This window comes from Coptis chinensis, chromosome 4 (genome assembly GCF_015680905.1).
Source record: "Coptis chinensis isolate HL-2020 chromosome 4, ASM1568090v1, whole genome shotgun sequence".
NCBI lineage: Eukaryota > Viridiplantae > Streptophyta > Magnoliopsida > Ranunculales > Ranunculaceae > Coptis > Coptis chinensis.
In genome coordinates this window covers 24556336-24575759 of record NC_141459.1, presented here as the reverse complement: position 1 = coordinate 24575759, position 19424 = coordinate 24556336, and the positions used below count along the sequence as shown (strand labels likewise).

The following is a 19424-nucleotide window of genomic DNA, read 5'->3' as shown; positions in this document are numbered from 1 at the left end:
ATTCCAAGGACGACGCCTATATCCCAGATAGCTTTTTCGACGACTGGCTGCGGAGCAAACCGATTCAGATCACTCTAATCTTTCGGTGGTGTCACTAACCATCTCTCGCCCCAATATAATACTATCTCCGGTTTGACAAATTCCAGAGAGGTGTTCGCAAGGTCCGCCATACAACGCTTCAAAACGGAGCCATACCAATACTAGATTGGTAATCTGCTATTGTAAGCAAACTCAGCCAATGCCAAATGAGTCTTCCAACTACCCCAAAATCAAGCACGCAAGTCTCAAGCATATCTTCGATGATTTGATGACTTTTCCGATTGCCCATCGGCCTCATGGATGAAATGTCAGATCAATTTCAGTTTGGTCCCCAATTCCCTTTGAAGACTTCTCCAAAATGAACTGTAAATTGAGTACCTCTATCTGAAATTATAGAGAGTGGTGCCCCATGCAACCTCAAGATATCTCGACACGTAGATCCTACTTAGCTTTTCAGCAGAGTAAGTAGTCTTAACAGGTATGAAATGGGCAGACTTGGTCAGTCTATCAACAATGACCCATATAGAATCCATTCCCTCATCGGGTCCTCGGTAACCCGGATACAAAATCCATGGTTATATTCTCCCACTTCCATTCCGAATCTCCAGAGGTTTAAGAAGACCGGTGGTCTATGGTGTTCAGCTTTCACCTGTTGGCATGTGGCACATTTCTTCACATATTCCGCAATGTGCCGCTTCATTCCCGGCCACCAAAACTGACGACGCAGATCTCTGTACATTTTGGTACCGCCAGGATGAATTGTATACTTCGATATATGGGCTTCACTCAAGATATTATTCCGCAAAGAGTGATCAAAAGGTACCCAAATCCTTCCTCTGAATCGGATACTTCCGTCTCCGTGTTTTTCCCAATCAACATCCTCGACATTATTCACATATCCTTGGTACCTAGGTCCATCCCTCGATGTATTCTGAGCATTCACAATCTCTTGAACCAAGGTGTTTTCTGCCGTCACTGTCATCTGTGCTAAATAACAGCACTTCTGAGAATCTCCACTTCCATTTCCCGTGATTTCAAAACCATAAGAAGCAGCAGACTCCAGCAATTGCCACTCCTTCATCATCATCTGAGCACAAACATGTTCTCGCTTCCTACTCAATGCATCTACAACTACATTTGCTTTACCCGGATGGTATTGCAATGAGAACGTATAGTCCTCCATGTACTCAACCCATCTCCTCGCCTCATATTCAAATCTTTTCATGAGAACAAGTACTTGAGACTCTGATGATCGAGAATATCTCAAACTTCTCACCATACACATAATGCCTCCATATCTTTAGAGCATGGATAATCGCCGCTAACTCCAAGTCATGAGTAGGATAATTCTTCTCATGGGCATTCAATTGTCTAGACGATACGCTTATCACTTGGCCTTCTTGCATTAAGACACATCCTAACCCGGTGTTAGAGGCATCAAGATAAATCACATAGCTCTTCTCCGGATCCGAATAGTCAAACTCAAGTTTTACCAATCGCGTCTTTAGCTCTTGAAAGCTTTTTTCATGCCTCCGTCCATTCAAACTTCACATCCTTCTCAGGTCAATCTAGTTAAGGACGACGCTATGCTAGAGAATCCTTCTACAAAACGACGTAATAATACCTCGCCAATCCCAAGAAACTCCCTCGATTTCCGCCGACGACGTCGGTTCCCTCGCCAATTATTCATTGCTTCTATCTTTGAACGGTCAACTTTGATTCCATTCTCCGATACAACATGCCCTAAGAACCTCATTTCATTCAACCGTAACTCACACTTGCTGAACTTGGCATAAAGTCGATGATCAACTAATGTTTGGAAGACAATCCTCAAGTGTTCTTGTGTTCAAATTTCTAGTCTTGAATAAATCAAGATGTCATCTATGAATACGATAACAAATTGATCTAAGTATTTCCACATCACATCACGGTGCATGAGATCCATAAATGCAACCGGAGCATTGGTCAATCCAAATGGTAACACCAAAAACTCAAAATGCCCTAGCCGTGTGCGGAAAGCTGTCTTCTGTATATCTTCTTCCCGAATTCTCATCTGATGGTAGCCTGTTCTGAGATCTATCTTCGAGAAATACTTGGCACCCCTTAACTGATCAAATAGGTCATTGATCCTAGGCAACGGATATTTGTTCTTGATAGTCACATTATTCAGCTTCCGATAATCCACACATAGCCGAAATGACCCATCCTTCTTCTTCACAAATAACACTGGTGCTCCCCAAGGTGACTGGCTTTCCCTTATAAACCCCAATCTTTTCAATTCATCTAATTGGGACTTGAGTTCTCTCATTTCGAGAGGAGCCATTCGATAAGGAATTATCGAAATAGGCGACGTTCCCGGCATTAGATCTATTACAAAATCTATCTCACGCCATGGAGGCAATCCCGGCAATGCATCTGGGAACACTGCCGCAAACTCACTAACTACAGGAACAAGCTCGGAAGATTCAAACTTTGGCCCTTGGAGACTAAGACCAGCTAACAATCCGTATCTATCATACTTGAAGTCAGACTTGGCCTTCACCACTCGAGATACCGTATTTCTAATCCCCTCAAACACAACTCAGCCGCTGTCCCTACTCTAAAGCGCATTTGCCTTGGCAAAAAACAATCTACATGGGCATGATACTTCCCTAACAAATCCATCCCTACGATGACATCGAAATCTTTTAGGTCCATCACCGTTAGATCGACTATCATCTCCCTATCACCTATCTTTATCACACAATGGTAACAAACTTCAAAGAACATAGTTTTTTTCCTAGAGGAGTAGATAGAATAAGCTTCCTCCGGTATTAACTACTTCCAACCCAAGAATTTCCACCATAGTTTTAGAAATGAAGGAATGAGTAGCACCCAGATCAAACAAGACATGCACCTTATGAGTAAACAAACATATCATACCTTCCACCACTTGATCGGTAGCACCGATATCTGCCCCATAGCATTATATACCGTGGCTTCCTCTTGGGCCGATGCAGGATCCACAACTTCTTCCTCCTCGCACTAGATAATACACCTTGCCCCCGTGGTCTCTCGCTCCACCCCCGAAGTGGACTTGGGACAAAACCGCTTGATATGCCCAAACTTCACCAAGAACTATAGCAAACTACACTCTCTCCCCGATTTGTGGTACTCGGGGTATTACAGATTGCAATCTAGCTCTCGAATTCGAGGCCTCAAATTCTGCACCGGTGCTCGGGTCCGAGAAGGAGCAGTACCCTCGGTGGCCTCTCGCGGATCCACTCCATCGGTCTCGAGAATTGGTAAACTCAGTGCTGGCCTAACCACATTCAAACCCCCTATGTACAAACTGGTGCCCTCCATCGTGGTGGTGCCTCGGTTGAATGACCGCCTATACATCATTTGCGACTCAACCACTACCTTGGTAAACCCGCCTCTTTTCCCGTGATCCCGCTTCTACCCCGAGATGCCGACCGTCTTACCCTTCCAACCTCTTGCCTCTCAGAGCAATAACTGATCATCCACTCTTTCAATACCTTGAGCCTTTCTCACAGCCTCAAAGATAAGAATCAACCAAGGACCGACATCTTGCTCTCAGATATACGGTTTCAGCCCACAATGAATTTCCTAGCCTTAGCTTTTTCTCGTGGAAATCAACTCCTTCCCATATCATTGAAAGAACAATTGAATTTCTCTTCATACGCCCTTTGTCATGTTTCCTTGTTCTAACTTGAGGAATTCTATTCGCTTCTTATCTCTCGCCTCGTCAGAACATACCTCAAAAGGAAGAGTTCCTCAAACTTAGCCCAACTCATAGGAAACGTCTCCACGCCCTTAACATCGATCCACCGTGTTTGGCTTCACCTCTAAGCATGAAGGAAGCCAAAGTGACCCGCTCCACATCGGTACACATCATGGAGTCTAGCATACTGACATGTCCTAGCAACCAAGTCTTCTGGCTACTTTTAACCTCGGAAGACCCCACAAATTCAAGGTGGACGAACCTCGATGAAATTTGCCGCCAGAAAACCCGATTGACTTTGCAGCGGTGGCCCTGAACTCCTCAACTCTCGCCACGGTTGGGGATGCTACCTCGGTGTTACACCGGTGGAGTAACAATGGATGCTAAAAGAGGTTGGGGCTCGTCCGACTAGCCCTCAAACTTTCGATCTCAGCTCTCATCTCATTTTGTGCTTGAGCCATTTGATTCATCATAGTGAGGAGCCTATCCATTCGGTCTCCCGACCACCATCCGTAGAAGATCATCACCACTAGTACTTTCGGATCCATGGCGACTATTCTCGCACATACACAAAGAGCCAACTTCGATTGTATGATACATTAGAGAGAGAGTTCTCAAAATTATGCAAGAAGTAGGTAGGTCGCCTCTATGGAACTCACATGCATAGAATGAGCGAGTAGAATTTCAAGAGATGAGCGCAGTCGCCGTAAGGCTTAGCGAGGGCAGGTCGCTACCGCACCTCGAAATAAAAATTCACTCCAACCTTATAGTGACCGATTCGTCAAATTTTTCTGACTCGTGTCCGCGCTCTCCGCTATGACAAGACGACTACCCGTGCGACGTCTCGACATTGCTAAGCTAGTATTAACGTTTAATGGAACGTAAACACTACTTAGGGTTTTATCGGGTTCCAACTAAAACTTACAAAACGCGTCGCGACCGAGTCCCCCACTACAGCTCCCAGACGGATCTAATAGTGGACGCTCCGATACCACGTTTTCTGTCACGCCCCGAGACCCATCACACATCCCGAGGACGTGGAATGAATCTCGAGGCGCACATCTATCCCGATTCTACCAAAATTTTTGCAGAGTTTCCTTTGTTTGATCGACATTTCAGTAAACCCTAAAACCTCGCTATAAACCTCGTCATAACTTGTCATAAACCCGGAAATCTAACTACAACCTTCCAACAACCATATATATATACAAACCAACCTTCTAAACAACATCAAATCCCATCCACCAACTATGTAAGTAATAATCGCTACTTAAATACATCAAATATTACATCAAAATGGCCTAGCTCACCATATATACAACCAAATGAACTAGCCTCTTACTATACAACTAAAAGAAAAGAGCTATGCTCATTATATACAAACAAAAGAATAACCTAGCTTATCTCTATACAACTTCAAAATATAAACTTGACTCGTCTCTCGTCAAGCGTAAAGGGAATCCTCCCAAATCCCCATAACCCTCATCGCTAGGGTTAGGAAAAGCCTCCTCCCAAGAACCGCTCGCCCGAAATGTTAAGTAGGATGAGCAAACAACTATGCCCAAGAGAAACATAACATAGCCAATAAATAGTCTACTTATAGAAAACATTTGAAACATGCGGGGTTTCTATAATAGTATTCAAATATAGTGACTATGTATATATACATCACTAACTAAAGCGTAAATCATCTCGACATGCTTCATTGATATTTAAAATAGAGTTTTCACAATCATCATACAACTATTGTGACCGTGATCCTATTAGAATGGTGATGGTACGACCGGTGGTTTTCGGTGATCCGCAGCAAATCTCGGTTCAAGATTTCCCAAAGTGAACCATGCACCGTTGTTTTTCCCGATTTTATCGGCAGGGAGATGAAATGTCGTTGTTTGGTTCGTAGACACACAAAATCCCCAAAGCTTTTAGGGCTCAAAGGTGGGCCCCGCGGACCACGACCCCATACGGGCCGCCACCTAACTTACGGTGGTCAACCGTTCGACGACCGCAGATTCTCGGGGATCCCGACACATCCGGGAGTGGACTAAACTCTCTCACCAAGGCCTAAACCTCATCGAGGTAACATGTAACCCCACACAAGCTAATCACCATACAAATGAGGACACATTACAAGCATGGTTATCTAGAAAAGTAGAAAAGGAATTCCCGGACTACATCCGGTGATGCATCCCTTTAAAGGTGGCCCACCACCCTCGAAGGTGTACACCACGGTTTGAATCCTAGAGCTTAACCGCCGCCTCCGAAATGCGACAACAGTTCCTTCTTTATAGGAATTCACAGTTCCTTTTCTAAATCCCCTCGTGATAAACATAGTAATATCTATATATATATATACTCATATTACCGATTGTTTTCAAATACTCTAGTTACATATCTAGTTTTTCTTTTAAAACTGTTGATTATATAGGTGTGAGTTCATGGATTTCCCGAAATCGAGTAGAACAACCTATGACTCCCAAACGGCCAGTCATAGTAAATAACAACCGATGATTCCCAAACGGCAAATCATCGTAAATAACACGACCATCCCGGGAACAATCTAGAACCTCGCACCTAGTTACAAACAACCGGGTAATCCTTACCCGCATTTCAAAATCCATCTCTCTGTCTCCTTACTGAGACAAGAGATGCGAACCTTTCCCAAAACCAGTTTTTCACTTTTAACAAAGAAACAATCCCTCGCTACCCCCGATTTTACAGAAAACCCATTTCACGCGAAAGCTATCTATATATATATATATAGTTTATAGCGAGGAAATACAATGCAAAATATGAATATCATATATACATGCATGGTTGATACACAACTATCTATTTCCTATTTAAACGATTCAAATCATGCATGAAAATAAGCAGGCTATATACTGGTATGTAGGTTCCTACCTTAGCAAGCTCCGTTCTCCTCCAGCCCACTTAACCGAATCAAGCCCACTTAATCAAATTTACTCGAGATCACTCCTATAACATCAGATAAGCCCAATCGTAAATCTATTAGAACCCGAAGAAGACAATTAATATTTCCTTTCAACATAAGTCGAGAGAAATAATTACTCGTTGATTATATTAACCACTAAAGTAATTATTAACGTACTACCCTTCCAGTTACCCAAAAGTTTTGTTCTAAACTGCTATAGGCCACCACAAACCGTTCTGAGAATCACCGACAGACTACAAGCCGGTCGACTTCATGAGCCATTTCAGGTTTCTTACATATATTTTCTCAAGAACTTAACCCCCTTTAGATGCTTCAGATTCACTCTCCTCCCATCCCACACAATTTCCATTTGTAATAAGATCCCAATCCAATTCCAAATTTCCACTACAACCCATTCCACCCTCTTCGGTTCATATCAAATCTAATTACAATTACTGTCGTGTTTCTTATCAATCGTGCATTACTGAATCAAATCCTAACCAAGTTTAGACTAACATAACTTCTTTAAATTAAAGTGAATATAGCAATTCTTACCGAGTCGAAAATCGCTCCTAGCTTGCTGCTCCACCAAAATCGCCCACTTTGTCTCCTCCCACAGCTGCTGTCGACCTAACAACCACCCAATTTCAATCATCCTTCATCAATACAACCCAATAGAACGAAATCGAGTTCAAATTATTTGATTGAGGCGAAACTAACTCACCTTCAGCGGCGTGTTACACGAAAGCAAAATCCGAATTTTTTGGAGTCTCCACACTTGAATTCACTGTTGTTAGTGATTGGTTGTTCAAATTCGTGGGTTTGAATTGATTGGAGAGGAATTCACTCACTGTCGCCGCGATTCCACTTCGGTTTCGCTTGGGTACGCTCGAATTTCCAGTAGATTACTTTAGTGTAGTGTTTCTAGGTTGGAGTGTGAAGGATTGTGGTAGAATCGATAGGAATTGAGAGGATTAGGTCTCTCTCTCTCCTAGGGTTTTGAAAAGTAGCTTAAATTGGAAGAAGATGAAGTTGGGTGCGATTTTTGTTTGGGCGATTTTTTCATGTTTTCGATTTTCGTTTTTCTATTTGGGCGCTGATATATTTAGGCCCAAGCCCAATATATCCTAATTAGACTTAACGCCCTACTTAGACTCCTAACCACTAACTCTAATTTGACGTCGCGTCGTAATTATTTCTCCGCTCATCCCGCTAAATTTAATCTTCCATATTCTATCTCTCCACAGCTATAATAATAACTCACTCCTGGCAGCGTAGTCGTTAACTCGTGCAAGCTTTTCACACGAAAAACCGCTAACGGCCTTTTGTCAAATTTTTTTTAGATATGGATCGCTACCTAATTGACTTATGAGTCGGAGTTAAGTTTCATAAGTTACATTATGGTTGAAAAATAAACCCGACGACCAATTTACAGAACGGCCCTAGAGTTGATATGAAATTTACAAAAATACCCTTAATAATAATTCAGGACTTTACAGTTTGGGCCAACTATCAACATATCATCCACATACAACAAAAGCACAATGAAATCCCCGTCTAGAAATCTCTGAACAAACACACAATGATCGAAAGCAGACTTCTTATATCCTTGCTTCGCCATAAAGGAATCAAACTTTATGTACCACTGCCTCGGTGCTTGCTTCAACCCATACAAGCTCTTTATCAGCTTGCATACTAGGTGCTCTTTGCCTTTGACCTTAAACCCCTCTGGCTGGTTTATGTAGACATCTTCTTTAAGATTTCCATAAAGAAAAGCTGTCTTAACATCTAGCTGCTCAACCTCTAGGTTCATACTTGCGGTCATACCCAATACCACCCGGATAGAAGTCATCTTCACTACAGGAGAGAAAATCTCATCAAAGTCAATCCCTTTCCTTTGACCGAATCCCTTCACAACAAGGCGAGCTTTGTGCCTTGGGTGAGGATTGTTCTCTTCATGCGTAACTTTGTATATCCACCTATTCTTGAGAATTTTTCGTCCTTGGGGTTTCCCAACTAACTCATAAGTGTGATTCTTATGCAAAGATTCCATCTCATCATGCATGTCTTTCAACTAATTTTCTTTGTATGTACCTTCAAGTACATCTTGATAGTACATAGGTTCTCTACCATCCGATAGTAGTACGTACGTATGTGGTGGATACCTGGTTGAAGCTAGTCTATCTCTGTTTGACCTCCTTGCCCTATCTGCTGGTGCCTCAGGAGGATGCACTTCTGCTTGCTCTGGTGGTGGTTCATGCATCTCATCTGCATCTTCTATACCAATGGGTTCTATCCCATCATGAGTAATAGGATTCTCATCATGAGCTTCAAACTCATGGTTCTCTACATTCTCAATGCCTTCTGCACATTCTACAGTAGAAACTTTTGGTTCTGAATCAAAAAGATCATTGGTGAAAGCCTGTAGCTTCTCACCCTCTTCAAAGTCTGCTATGGTTTGGTATTCTAGGAACACAACATCTCGACTTCGGATTACCTTTTTGTTAATCGGATCATAGAGTTTGTAACCAAACTTTTCATCTCCATAACCCAGAAAAATGCACTGCTTGGCTTTGTCATCAAGCTTGGATCTCTCATCCTTCGGAATATGCATAAATGCCCTGCACCCAAATACCCTTTAGTATCCATAATCAACATCTTTGCCTGACCATATTCTCTCTGGATAGTCACTATTCTGAGGCTTCGACAGCGATAGGTTGATCATATGCACAGCTGTACGCATTGCTTCTACCCAGTAGGTTCTAGGTAGCTTAGAGTGAGACAACATGCATCTCATCCTCTCTATAATGGTACGGTTCATTCTCTCTGCTATTCTATTATGTTACGGTGTCTTGGGAACGGTCTGCTCATGACGAATCCTATGACTTTGGCAATACTCTTCAAACGGCCCAATGTACTCACCCCCATTATCTGAGCGAATACACTTCAACAACTTCCCAGTCTCTCTTTCTACCATGTTGTGGAATTTCTCAAACACGCCAAGTACTTCATCATTGGTCTTCAGACTATAGGCCCATATCTTTCTTGACGCATTATCAATGAAGGTCACGAAGTATGAAGCTCCCCCATGGGACTTCACTTTTATAGGACCACATAAGTCTGTGTGCACTAGTTCAAGGACATTATCCTTTCTGTGAGACGGGAATCTTTGGAAAGACACCCTGTGTTGCTTTCCTACCAAATAGTGAGTACATGTATTTAAATGTGTACCTTTGATGTCTGGCAAGGCCTTTTGCTTAGCAAGAACTTTCATCCCTTTTATGCCCATATGACACAGTCTCTTGTGCCACAGTTCGGAGGAAGCTTCTTCTTTTCCTGCATTCACTTCTGCTTTACACAAACTAGCCTGTGTTTTGTAAGGAGAGCAAGTTTTCTTCCCTCTGACTGCTATAATGGAACCTCTGCTCAGTTTCCATGCCCCGTTATCAAACGAGTTTACAAAGCCATCGTCATCTAATTTCCCAGCCGAAATTAGGCTTAACCGTATGTCAGGGACATGTCTTACATCCATGAGTGTCAAGGTGTAGCCGACATTAGTTTCTACATGAACATCTCCAATGCCTATAATCTTCGAGACGCCACTGTTACCCATCCTCACTTCACCATATTCACCACAGTTGTAGGTAGTGAAGAATCCCCTATGTGCGGTGTGGCGTGATAGGATACTCCTATATCTATCACCCACTCTGTATCCTGACATGAGGTACTAAGACAACACACACCACAATCTGATACAATTCCCACTAGATCGTCGACTAGTGTAGTAGTATCTCTGCCTGTGTTTTTGTTCCTCTGCGCCATGTCTTCATGTACACAATTATTCTTCTCATCCCTCTTCAGTGTTTTGCACTCATATCTGAAGTGGCCCTTGGTGGCATAATAGTAACATTGCCTCTCTGCCTTAGGAGTTCTAGCTTCACCCCTAGATTTACTTCTGTTATCACCTCTAGAACGAGATGGTTTTCTGCTTTTACCTCTCCCCCGTTTCTCTGTGAAAAGGATCTCTAAGTGAGATGAGCTGCATTTTGAACTCCTTCTAGTTTCCTCATTAAACAAAGACGTGGTAGCCATCTCCATGGTAACAATTCCATCCTTGGCTGCTCTGTGTAGAGAGACTGCTAATGTCTCCCAACTTTCAGGTAGAGAGCCTAATAGAAACAAACCCTCAACTTCGTCTCCCAAATCAATCTTCATCAAATGCATCTGATTGATGGTATTCTATAATTCTATAATTCATCAAATGCAACATTGAAGAACCTTCTTGGTACCTCGTGTCGGCAAACTTCTTAACGACCAGCTCTTTGTTTTCGCCCGACTTTCTCTCATAAAGGTCTTCGAGTTTCTTCCACAAGCTGAAGGTTGTAGTCTCTTGGGACACATGGTGAAAGACACTGTCGTCAATCCACTATCGAATGTATCCAATCGCTTTTCTGTCAAGCTTTTTCCACTCAACCTCATTAGTCTTTTCTGGTTTTACACCCTCATTCTCAATGGGTAGTGCCAAGTCCTTGCAGTATAGCAAGTCTTCCATCTTGGCTTTCCAAATGGTGTAGTTCTTCCTATTCAGACTCGTCATGCGAGTGTTCACGGACTTGTCCATCTCTACAAGTTATTTAAACTCAAATCTTCTCGCAGGAATTTTGTCAAACACCTTCCGACTAAGATTTGGATAACACCCTAGGCTAATCTAACCAAGGCTCTGATACCACTTGTTGGGGTTTATACCAATACCAATCGATTCTCCCACTACACAAATAACTTATATTTGAACACAATTCAACTCTAGACAAATTCTAAATATCGACTACAACCTATACTAACATGCCCAACTTGCTAAACAACTATTAACAACAGATAATAATGTAAAGCGGAATTAAACGCATACCTGCACAACACAAAGACATACCGTGGTTCGGCCAATGGTGCCTACTTCCACAAGAGCTCGTCTTTATATAAAGTGGGAAGGAAGATTACAATCTCTCCTTTCAGTCTCTCACCTTACTAGATCACTCTTATCTCTTTACAGGGTTGTATCTCTGTAAATGTTATCTCTCAATCTTGATAGCTTTCAAGATTGGGTTTTCTCTGACTTTTGTGATGTCTCTTGTATGTTTGCTGGGTGTTAGGTTTTGCCAAAAACTCTAACTCTTATTGCAAACTCGCAGTCCCAATTTTCTTCTGAAAATAGACTTCTGTGAAGGCGGCAAGACCAAGTCGGAAGCGAAGTCGCAAGTTGAAGGTACTGGAAATCTTCCACGGCATGGGCGCGGGTCACCTTGGTCAAGGCCAATCTGAGTGCGGGTCGCGCTCAAACATTTCCATGCAGAATGAACTCCTTTTCTCTCTCTCTCCTCATGTGAGGGATAAAGCCAACATTAGTCCCAGTGGGAGTGTTTGGCAGATCTGGCACCTCTCCCAGCTGTTATTATGGCTGATTTGGCACCTCTCCCAGCTGTTATTATGGCTGATTTGGCTCCTCTCCCAGCAGTTGGCGAAGGCATTGTTTATGTCCCAATGGTTGGTGAAAGTATAGTTCTGCCACTGAATAATTGGGCTCTATTGAAGCAAGCACTACACCAGAAAAGACATTTACTAACGGTTATATCCATTACTTATATTTTTACTAACGGTTATATCCATTAGCTCTGGGGCGTCACTCTCACTTAAGCCAAATTTAGTAATGGATATAACCATTACTGATAATAATTTTAGTAACGGTTATATCTGTTACTAAAATTCTTTGTAACAGACAGCCAACAGTTAATGGATGTGCTATTTACTAACTATTATTTGTAACGGAAATATCCGTTAGTAATCTATCGCCAGTAAAAAAAAAAAATACGAATTAAATTCCTAGGTCAAATTGTTTCCTCCTCCACATCTAGTTCTAGCATATACGATTATTCTCTTATAGAGATAACACATTCGACAAACTTGATTAACAAATGAATAACTAGAAACAAAACCACCAATCAATTAAACAACATCAATTAAGTATTATTATGAGAACATAGCCACCAAACCAAATCCCAATTTACAAATCAAAATTAGAAAGAATTGAATTCACCAAGACACGTGGGCTTCTTGCAAATCTAGCCCCCCCCCCCACTAGAAAGAGAGCCCTTACTCCACTCTTTGTTGGGGATGCCGTCACATGTCGTACAATTTCTAGAGCAAATGCATGTGGACTGTGTGTTTCAATTTGTTGTTGGGTTCCAAGAGCCATATCTTCATATTTAGGTTTGTTAATGCACCCTTGGCATGCACAAGGTTCAGTACAATATATTCCAGCAACAAAGCACCCACAATCACACTCACAAAAAAAAAATCATTCAAAGGCATTAGGCGCCTAAATATATGCATAAGGCACACAGCAAAGAACATGCATTAAACTTGCACCAAAGCTTATATGAACATCGTAATGCAAATGAGAAAGAAGAAAGATCACAAAGCCATTACCCGATTTTATAGGCTGTAGGTCTACCCAACCCAGTAACAATTACCCATGAGTCTCCACAAAAAAACAATCCGACCTCCAATAACAATTGCTACCTAAAGCGTGTAAAGGAGGTATTAGATGCAAAAGTAGAAGGGGGAATTGTACATAGAGGATTTTGGAAGTACCTCTACACCAAGGCGACAAACAATTGCAACTTCACTAGAAATCAGCAAGGCCACCTAACAATGTAAGGAAGAAGTTCAAGCAACATTTTATAGGTTTACTACAACCACTATAAATTGTGAGGATGAACTTAGACTTATGTAGTATGAACAGAAGAAAGGCTTAGAATATACAGTAGTTACGGAAAGCCTACATAAAACAAAGGATAATTGAAACTTGAAACAGATCAAGAGAATGAGAAAGAAAGTGTACCTGGTTCACTTCCTTCTTCGTTTAAGGAGAATATTAGCAATGAGTTTATCGTTTTCCTCAACAGCCGTATTTGTATGTAATGGTACATTCATATCATGTATAATGTAACGCCCGTATTTTTAAAATACGTTTTTATCTATTTATTAATTAATTAAATTAATTATTTATTTAAAAATTCATCGGATTGGACTCGGGATACGTGGGCCTGGTTTTGGGCCCGAGTCGGTGTTGGGCTTGGGTTTCGGATCCAAGTATATAAACACATTTTTCTAGAAAATAGGGTTCAGAGAAAAATCCTCGTTTGCTTTCGAAATGATGGTTTGGACTACACGGAGGATTCGTCGGGTTTTAATTCAGGTGAGTAGCTATTTTGCTATTTCACCATATTTACAGTTTTCGCATATCGGTATACTGTTTAATGTTTCTGGTTTTTTTTTATACTGTTCATTATATTGTTTTGATTCGACGTCGTGTTGTTGAGTTGTTAAAACTTCGGAGTTGATATAGAACCGTCGAAGCTTTAAAAAAAAATATGAAGCTTCGAGTAGCATTAATGGTGGTATTTGAAAATAAAACCACGCATGCGGTTTATCCGGTGGTTTTAAATTCCTCTTGTGGTATTGATTGGGGATGATTGGGTTATGTTTGGCTGTTGAGGGTTGATTGGGTAGGTGTTGTTGAAGCTTTGAACCGGCAAGAATGGTGGCTCGCCCATCATCCTCTGTAAAACATAATTCGAAACGTTTTGGAGGATTTCGTTGGTTGGTTAATAATGGATTGAAGTGGGGTAGTGTAGGGTGTGTGGGGGCTGTAGGAAGTGGTAGAAGCCGTTAATTAATGGGCGCTGATTTGGTTGAAATTTGGCACTGGTGAGGTGGGTGAGAGGAAAATCGAGTTGGAGGGTATCGAAATGTTGGGTTTTCATGGGATTGCAAAACCGAGTTGGTTTAGTTTGGGTTGGAGTGCGGTGAGTGGTGGTGGCCGGTGGCTGGAAGGTGGTGGAGGAGAGAAATGGGGAAGAAGGGGAATTGTTGACGAATTGGGCTTGGGCTTGGGTCAAGACCCAAGTGGGTCGGTTTTGTTTAGGCCCGATTATAGTTTTTGTTTAGTTATTGGGCGGTTTTGTTTTAAGTTCTTGGGCCCTAGCTTGTTTTGTTTGGAGCCGGACTAATTTGGTTTAGCCTATGGGCCAATTCAGTTGATGTTGGCCCGGTTTTGTTTTAAATTTGTGGACCGGTTTTATATTAAAGTTTTGGGCGAATCCATTATGTTTTGGGCGCCCAAATACAAGTTTTGGGCGTTTCTTAATATTCTTTGGGGGCAAGTCCATGGACTTAAAATAGATCTAATTGGGTCTTTAAATGTTTGGACTTTCGGGTTATAAGGTTTGGGCTTGGCGGTTAAGGTCCGAACCATTACCTTGGTCATGAGCCCACGAGCCATACACTGCCGCTTAGCCATGAACCATGGCTATGAATTGAACATGACTCAACCCGGGGTTTAAACGGTTTGACTTTTGACCATGGCATGTTGATTTTGACCATGCCAGTTTGACTTTGACCATGGCATGTTGACTTTGACCATGCCAGTTTGACTTTGACCATGACGTGTTGACTTTGACCGTTGACCATTGACTTTGACCGTTGACCGTTGACTTTGACCGTTGACCGTTGACCGTGGAATGTTGACTGTTTTCCAGTTTTTTACATATTTGATTATATGGACTAATATAGTAATAAAATATTGTCGAACATTATATAACGTTGTTTGTCATTATCTAATTATGATTTGACGTGAGTAGTGTGTAAAGCATATATATATTGGGCTTTGATTGTGGATTGTAGACTGTATAATTGTGCTACATTTTATGTTGTAAATTGTATGGACAAATTAAATATGGAAATGCTGTGGAAGCTGATATAAATTTAGTTGTCATTATCTAATTAAGATTTGACGTGAGTAGTGTGTAAAGCATATATATGTTGGGATATATATATTAAATGGAATAGTTTTGGAGACATAAATGTATAAACACTCAATTATTATATATGTGAGATGATACTATGAGGTAGCATAGTATTGGTGAATATTTGCCCACGGGAGTGTGGTGTAGTGCAATAATATATTGGCACGTGAAAGTATGAAAATAGTTATGAGATATATTGAGATATTTATATATATTGTGGCTTAGTGCAATAAGGCAATTGACCTGCATGTGATATAGTGGATTTATTATGAGTCATTAATGTATGACACTTGAATAAATTACGAACGCGAAAATCCTAGAACCTAGCTACCACAACTCATGTGATTGACCCTTACGGCGTTTAGTTAATCCGAATGGCCTTTGGCTGCCCTTCCGGGCGTTCAATAAAAATTTGAATGGCCCTCCGGCGGCCCGAATAATAGTGGCTTGATTAAAGCAAAATAAAACGATGATGCCAATATTTTATGCCGAATAGTGGCATTACTTACATAATTGCTTCCGTGTGAGGATTTACGGTGTCTGCGGCATAAAGGTGGTGGTTACATACTGAGTGGTTCATTATTTGGGGGAGGGCATGGATGTACATGTTCGGCGTTGGTAGCGATTGTGGTAGCCAGGGAAACTAAGTAAGACATAGATACGACGTGATTTTAGGGACACACAAATAAAGCTTTAATTAATATAATTATGGTAATATGTTGGTAAATGATATATCTCTAGATAGATGATATAATATGCTTGGTTGGTTTTGTTTAGTTAGAACCTAAAAAGCTACTCGATGGAGAAACTACCTGCCTTATTTATTATGCGTATAGGTTGTTGTGTGGTTAGTGGGAAGTTAAGGCGCCTCAGTGGAGGAACTACCTGCCTAGATTATTGTACTTAAGGATCTTGTATTAGTTGTTCGGTGGAGGAACTAAGCTGCCTTATGGATTATGTATATATTTGTATAAGTATATGCTGTTTTTAGAGCTACTCACACCAACATTTTTATAATCTTTGACCCGATTTGCATGTTTGCTTATGGTGTGTTCATTCAATGAACATAGTTGATAAGTTTTTGACATTTAGTGTTGAAGAAGGTTGGTTCGCCGCTTGTGGTTTGCGTTATCGCAGATCTCAAGATTTGTTTTGTTTTCCCTTGAGGTGATATAGAATTTCAGTCTCTAGACAATGTTTTTGTATTTTCATTTTGTAAATTTTATTAAAGAGTTATTGAAAGGAGAGTTGTAACCTAATCTTATTTGTGAATCTTTGTCATGAAGAAGACTTTTGTTTAAGTTAAAAATTTTATTGGTTTTATTATCCGTAGATATTTAAAACTGTTTATGGGTTTTGGGAGTTGAGAGTCGTCACACCTCGGAGAAATCGGGAACAAAAAAAATCGAAATTCGGGGTGTGACATATAATATCACTAAAAAGTACTTGCAATTGAAAAAGAAGTGACTATCCAAATGAGGAAGGAAGCTTAGTGACATACCAGGAGGTCCTTGTTGACTGGTGTTTCCATACACCCTACATTTAGGCAAGTTGCCACCTAAAGGCATCCTAAGATTCCCTCTTGAGGAGCTGGTGGGTGATCAGTGGCGGGCACCATTGCAACAGAACTAGTGTGCTGATCATTTGTCTCCACATCATCTAGCACTAGTACTTCTTGTCTCATGTCAACAGATTGATCACCATAGCTATTTAGTCTAATTCGCTTATTAGGAAATGCATCACTATTCTTGTTTTGATTACCCATCCTACAAAGGTCAGAGAAACAACAGATTCTCACAATCCCACAAATGAAAAAACATCTCTTCCAAAGGAAAACCCGAACTGTAGCAATGCAAAACAAAGTAGGGTTAGTTAGACTTACCCCCGTTTTCAAAAATATTAGTGATACCCCAAAAATATGCAAGATACCCATTTCTGAGATGATTTTTTTTTCGGATGAAGAAATCGACCGTTGGATCACTCAAATGGGGGTATCACTAATATTTTGAAAATGGGGGGGGGGGGTAACACTAATTGCAACTAGTAATGGGGGGGTAAATCTAACTAACCCAACAAAGAGTAACCGTCTTGACTATAACTGATTTCTATGTACTTCCGCTCAGACCCTTTTTTAATTCCGCAAATAGATATTGAAGAGGGGGAGATAGTATATACCTGAACTTATCAAAGCTAATAGCAGAACCCATAAACAACTAAAACCAATTGATAAAACAAAACAAAGGAAAATTGAAACTTAGCACTGAAACTAGCTAATTTAACTAATACCAATTTTTTTTTTATTATTAGCAAACTAAACCCCAAACCAATGAAATCTCCCAAAGTTATAGTTCCCACACAAAACTTAATTCCCAAAAATTTGTTAGCAAAGATAACCAAATAAACCTAACTTGAACAGTTCAAGGAGCACAATTAAAACAAAAAACTTGGAAATTTGCTAGGTAGGGTTTGGGTAGAAAGAGAGAGCGAGAGGGAAAGCATACCTGGTTCACTTCCTTCTTCGATGGTGAAGGTTTGACAGAGCATACGAGGTTTTCATGGAGGCTTGAAGACTTGAGCGAGATGAGCATCGAGGAGAACTTGTTTTATTTAATTCTAATCTTTTTCTGTTACTTCCACATATACCCTTTTGGTGTTTGTGTTAGATGTTCTTTATCCTTTTTTATTTGTTTACTAATAGATGTAATTGTTACCCAATATTAAAACAACACTTTGAAAATAATCAGAAAAATAAAATGAAATATACTAATGGATACAAAATAACCTAACAATTATATCCGTTAGAAAGGTACTAATGGATATATGTGTTACAAATGAAAATTTTGCTGTGTTACAAAATGACCCTTATGGTGTAGTGAAGGCGCTGGGCCACAGACTGAGTATATTGAGGATGGGGCGTGCTCTGGTGCTTCTCTAACTCCTCTAGTTTCTAGACAATCTGAATGAGAGAGACCTAGTAACTCTCAAGGATTACTATAAATCTGATAGAGAATGACATCCTCCAGCGACTCACAGGAATTTTTATTCTTTGCATGATGTTACATATCATCTACATGAGTATATAACGTATGCCAATATCACTTCATCTCATCATGCTTTCTTAAGAACAGTCGTTGACATGCAAGAACCCAAGAACTTTAGAGAAGCTAACTCTCGTCCAATATGGAGAAAGGCGATGCAAGTTAAAAAAGGCTATCTATGGACTTAAACAATCTCCACGAGCATGGTATGCCAAGCTCAGTTCTATTCTAGCTATGATCGGCCTTAAGCGAAGTGATGTTGATCCTTCCTTATTTGTTAAATCTAGCAGGTCAGGCTTGGTTATTGTTCTTATTTATGTTGATGACATAGTTATCACAGGTGATGACCTTATCGAGATTTCTAAGCTCAAGGAGTTACTGCACAAGAAGTTTGCCATCAAGGATCTGGGTATTATGAAGTACTTTCTTGAGATCAAAATTGCTTATTCCAAAAAGGGTATATTTCTAAATCAAAGAAAGTATGTGTTGGATATTTTGAGTGAAGCAAGAAAGATGGGGGTAAAACCATCTGATTCTCCAACTGACAGTGGAGCCAACAGTGGAGTCAAGTTAGATAACACTGGTGATCTTCTTACTAATATTAGTCAGTATCAGCGATTAGTTGGTAAACTAATATATTTAACTATTACTCGACTAGATATTTCTTGGTTAGTCATTTTATGCATGCTCCAAGGACTCCACATATGAATGAAGTTTCTAGAATACTACAATATCTGAAAGGGTCACCAGGCAGAGGTATTTAGATGTGGAAAAATGGGCATACATCTATTATTGCTTACACAAATGTTGATTGGGCAGGATGTCTA

The 19424-nt window shown here is 40.6% G+C and overlaps 1 long non-coding RNA gene across 1 annotated transcript in view; it reads right to left on the bottom strand.

Moving 5' to 3' along the window:
• LOC147502831 (uncharacterized) overlaps positions 1-13672 on the bottom strand; it is a 29215-nt gene extending 15543 nt beyond the window's left edge. The window contains exons 1-3 of the long non-coding RNA XR_015220065.1: positions 13594-13672; positions 13344-13397; positions 13179-13271 (exon numbers count right to left, since the gene is read on the bottom strand). This is a non-coding gene — a long non-coding RNA (uncharacterized LOC147502831). The remainder of the gene's footprint in view (positions 1-13178; positions 13272-13343; positions 13398-13593) is intronic.
• Positions 13673-19424: the final 5752 nt, after the last annotated feature.